The sequence below is a fragment of the Oratosquilla oratoria genome, chromosome 38, assembly GCF_046742065.1.
Source record: "Oratosquilla oratoria isolate Oo_2021 chromosome 38, ASM4674206v1, whole genome shotgun sequence".
In the NCBI taxonomy this organism is placed as follows: Eukaryota; Metazoa; Arthropoda; class Malacostraca; order Stomatopoda; family Squillidae; genus Oratosquilla; species Oratosquilla oratoria.
This window is the reverse complement of record NC_134814.1, coordinates 444,437-450,000: the sequence shown is the minus strand read 5'-3', so window position 1 is coordinate 450,000 and position 5,564 is coordinate 444,437.

Genomic DNA, 5,564 nt, shown 5'->3' with positions numbered 1-5,564 from the left:
GTAGGGGGTGTTTATGCGTGAATGATATTTTGACGCAGCCCGAAGGAATTTCTCCTCGTCTTCTCTTTTTCTGCACAAGGGGACGGAAAATGGGGTTCGCCTGTGAAATGAAGCGGCCTTGCTGTGGATGCACTATATGTGTATGTGTCTGTATATACTGTATATATATATATTATATATATATATATATAATTCTGAAAATATAACGTATATACGTTTGCACACTTCTGGTAGAGGTTGGGTCACATTTAGGTGTCCGGATGTGTATAAAAAGAAAAATGGCAGAGGATATCCACCTTTCCTTGTCGTCAGGTGATTTAATTCAGCTGAGTCCCCCCCCTCACCGTGACACCCCCCACCCCAGGACCTTGAGGTTGATGTTATCGCCTTTATGACACAACAGCGTTCAGAAAGTATCGGTCAGTTCCGAGAATATATCGGTCAATGTTCAAAATGTTTCGGTCGATGTTCAAAACGAATTCGGCAAGTGCCCAAAATGTATCGGTTAAAGCCAAGAGATTGTATCGGTCAGGGGTCAGAATGTATCGGATTATTTTCAAAACGTTTCACTCAGTATCACAAGCACATCGGTTAGTGTTCCACAGTGTATCGACTGCTTTTAGCTAAATCATATTTCTATGCAAATAAAACTTGACGGCCACGACGTCTTTCTGAGGTTAGCGAAACAATGTGGTTCCCGTGTGAGCGAAACAATGTGGTTCCCGTTCCCTCACTCTTGCGGCAGACTCTACGTACGCGTCGCCCGGAACCGGCCGAGGCGATTTACATATTTGGTTTCGGCTGCCAAACAGATTTCGTTCCAGGGGCACGATGGATCGAGACCCCAATTTGGTAATAAAAATCTCTGGCGACAGTAGTTGGACGTTAAAATGTGTGTGTGTGTCTAATATGAGAAACAGAAATATACATACATACATACATATACCAAGGCTTTTTCCCCCTTACAAGGGAGGTAGCCAAAAAGGAAAAGGTATAAAATCATTCCCACCCATTCCATCCCTGAATACACTCCACACCCCTCCACCCTCCCTCTTATCTTAGCACTTCCTGGATGACGGGTCATCCCTGCACCCTGTCCACTGCCCTGGGTCAGAAGCAGTGTCGCAAGACACAGCACATCCACAGCAAGGCCGCTTCATTAAATCGGCGACCCCCCCTCTCCGTCACCCCATGCATAAAAGGAGAAGACGGGGAGAAATCACTTCGGGCTGCGTTAAATTTTGCTCCCACATACTACCTCACCCCCAATCCCCCCGCCCATTCCACCTCATGCATCACAACATCATCCATATACAACCATTCTCCATTCACCCCTGTCTTCTGTCCTCTCCCGTCCTTCCTCAACAGACATTCCCCTCTTCCCCAAAGCCCCCTTCACCCCATCCATCCACCTCATCCTAGGACGTCCCCTCATGTTCACTCCCACCACATCTGCCTTCCATACCTCTTTTACTAGTCTTTCTTCACTCATTCTTTCCATGTTTTCAAACCATCCTAATACTCTTTCATCAACCCTATCTCCCAACTCCCTTTCCACCCCTGTTCTCCTCCTCACCTCCTCATTTCTCACTCTATCTAGCCTAGTAACCCCCATCATACTTCTCAGATACCTCATCTCAAACACATTCAAACTCCTTCTCTCTTCCTCTCTTATGTTCCATGTTTCTGCCCCATACAGTGCTGTTGGCACAATCACTCCTTCATACAGTCTCCTCTTAGCATCCATTCCCAAATGTCTATTCCTCATTACACTCTTCAATCCACCAAGGCATTTACTCGCTTCTCTCAATCTACATTCTACCTCCACCTTCACTCCACCTTTTCCTGCCATATTTGCACCCAAGTATCTAAAACTATCCACTTCCTCCAGTCGCTCTCCCTTAATGCTCACTTCCAGTCTACTGCCACTTTCACCCCTTGTACATCTCATCACCTTACTTTTACCCACATTTATCTTTAGCTTTCTTCTATCACATACTCTCCCAAACTCTGTCACCAACTTCCTCAATCCCTCCTCCGATCCTGCCACAAGCGCAGTGTCGTCCGCAAACAACAACTGGCTCACCTCCCACCTCTTTCCATTTTCTTTAACCATCACCAATCCCTGACCCACTACCCTTGCATTTACCTCTCGCACTACCCCATCCATGTATAAGTTGAACAGCCAGGGCGACATAACGCATCCTTGACGAAGTCCCACCTTTACCTCGAACCACTCACTCTCTCCACTTCTAAACCTGACACAAGCTCTACTACTCTCATAAAAACTCTTGACAGCTCCTAGAAGCTTTCCTCCTATCCCATATATGTGCATAACCTCCCACAATGCCTTTCTGTCTACCCTATCGTAAGCCTTTTCCAGAAATATACCACAGCATGAAATAGTAAGAATAAACAATGTAATCATAAATTGGTTGTAATGTACGGATGTGCCCCCCCCAAAAAAAAAAAGAAGAAGCAAGGAGGAGCATGCACAACATCTCCAGCTCTGCATCGACGGACCTTTTGTCTTCTTCGTCCAAGAACACGGATTTTTTTTTTTTTTTTTTTTTTTTTGGGTGGGGTGGGGGTGGAGGGAGAGAATTCAATCAAGTAGAAAGGTACCCGACATGGTGGTGCCCCTCCTCCTTTCGCTAGTAGTTCTATGTCCTTCATTCTTTCTCTCTTTATCTCCATCTTTTCACTTTCTCTTCTCCTCCTCCCCTTCTCTAGGATATGACTCACCTTCCCCACACCTATCACTTTCACGTTTTTAACTCTATTCCTCTAATTACCTCTCTTTCTCCTTCTTTTCTAAATATACGTTTTTGCCTCTCTTTGTGTCCTTATTTCTCTTACCCTATTCTTATTTTTCAATCCAAGATTTCCTCTTCAGCTGAACAGATGAGTCTGGCGTTAAGCAGAATAAAATATTCCGAATATGTCACCGTTTTTAAGGCGAATAAGAGAATTTGATTATGACAGTCAGCTCTCTTTGGCGAAATAAGCCCTGCCCATCTTTTCTCTCCTCGCCAATCAAGATCGCTTTAGAATGAGACAAGCCACGCCTCTTTCTCTCCTGACCAATCACGAGCGCATGTGAACGAGACAAGCCACGCCCCTTTCTTTCCCGACCAATCACGATCGCTTTGGAAAGAAATGAACCACGCCCCCCTTTCTCTCCTGACCTATCACAAACTCTTTTGAATAAAAGGAACTACTTCCCCTTTATGTCTTCATCAATCACAATTATTTCTGAATGAAGTAAGCCACCGTCCTCTTTTCTTCCTTAGCCAATCACGGTAGTTTTTTAATGACGCCGGTTGTAGGGAGGCTGCGATTGGCCGGGAAGTAAAATGGGTGGGGCTTATTTCGCCGAGACGACCTTAGCGGTGCCTAGAAATCGAAGTCCTTCAAGCTAAACCTTCACACCTCTAGGTTACAATGAGGTGTTCGTCCAATTCGTCCTACAAAGAGAGAGACAGAAAGAGAAGGAGAGAGAGGGAAAGTAGGAAGCAAATGGGTTTACGAGCCCGGGCAAAGGAGGGGGGAGGGAGGGGGGAGGTGGGCACAAGAAGAAACGAAGGAAACTGATATTGATTTTCGACCAATGTGGAGGAGAGACCACCTGGGCTCCCAGGAGGACGGAGGAGGGAGACGGGGGGGGCGGGGGGGGTTACCCTCTTTCCCCATTCTTTGAGAGAGTGGTGATGCTACGGAGACACCACGTGAAGTCCGGAAGTGACTGGCTGGTCCTCCCTCACAACTGAATAGAATCGCTCGGCGGCTCTCTCTCTCTCTCTCTCTCTCATCTCCCTCTCTCTCTTGTTTGATATTTCGCCTCAGCAATGAGAGTCTTTTATCCTCAACTTCAGTCTTTTCCTTTCTCGTACGGAACAAAAGCTTCCTTTCTTTGGCAGTCCGAGCACATAGAGTAAAGGTGGCGTATTCGATCGCAGATAAGCGCCTCCTGGCGTAAAATCGTCCCAATTTTTTTGGGAAACGGTTCATGATTACGATTACTTAACTCTGAACTCTAGAAATGACCATTACTTCAGTCTTCGTCTTCTTCAGATCAAACTTGAGACCTCCTCTGTGGAGGGGGGGGGCACCTCTCGGAGGTCGCTCTTCTGCTGCTGCCTCTGAAACGAGAATAACACCTACAAGAAAAGGAGAGGGAGAGAAAGAGAGAAAAGGAATGAAAAAAAAAAGAAAGAGAAAGAAAAGAGGGGAAGAAACAGAAAAAGATAGAGAAAGAGGGAGGGAGAGGGAGAGAGGGAAAAAGAAAGGCGAGAGAGAAAGAGCGAGGGAGAGGGAAAGATAGAAAGAGAGAGAGAGAGAGATTGGTCGTTCCCGCCTGGGAGCAGCAGCTAAATGGTCAGCTTTAATAATGAAGAGGGAGAAAGGAGGCGGAATTGCTTATCATCAATATCCTTAGAAAAAAAGAAAAAGAAAAAGAAAAAAGACTTGGGTGGGGGGGGTAAGGTGAGGGGGGGTTAACGATGGTACGAAACCCCCCTTATTCCCCCCCACCCCGTGACCTAAAGCCACGCGACTTCATTCAGCTTCGAGGGTATCTCGCAGTGAAGCGGTCCTGCGATACGGACGTCAGGGAGAACCATCTCCCCTCCTCTTCAAATCCCAACACCATTACCTCCATCTGGAGGTGCAGCCCCAAGGGGATGGCACTTGATCTCCGGGCCGGGCCCAAGGCATCTCCTTGCCACTTACGATTATCTTCTCTCCCCTTTTTCTTAGAAAGAGGGCATACAACCGGCGACTGCTCTCCTCCTCCTCGTCCTCCCAGTCTGTGAAAAGAAAAATCGAACCCCACAGAGATCTTTGGAAGGGCCCGAGGACCCTTGCTGGACGACGTGTTTTTTATAGCAGTTACTACTATTAGTCAGGCCAGGTAATAAAACGAACTAGAAACTATGAAAATAAACGAAAATACATATCACAACTGGTTGGAAAATGTTCGGTAATTATACAAATATCTTGAGAGGCTCCCAGTCTCTATGTCTGAAACGCAAAGTTTACAATCAATGCATATCCCCAGCAATGATCTACGGATACGAGACAGAGTGCACAGCTGCTCGTGCTGCAAACATATGACGTTTCTATGACGTCATAAGGAACATGAAGGGACATTACGTCGCAGTTATGACATCAGAAGAGCACTTCTGATTCAAAGACCACGATGACCACGTCACCCATAAATGCCGTGTCTATGACGTCATTCACCCCCGTGAATGACGTCAGGAAGTCACACTATGACCTAGATAGACATGTTGCACATATAACACATTTCTATGTCGTCGTATGTCCCCTTTAGGGGCATTACGTCACTCTTATGACGTAAGACACACTAACCCGATTTTATGTCCTCTCTCACTACAGCATCCCGGAAGCGTGTCTGGGGGCCGCCTGGAAGACGTCCAGTGATCCAGGCCCTGCCTGGAATCACCCGTCAGTGGGTCATCCAGGCTGGGGACCCCTGGCGATTACACACGTCACCCCGTTCTTCAAAACCCGGTGGGGAGGTTCTCCACTGACACTGCCAG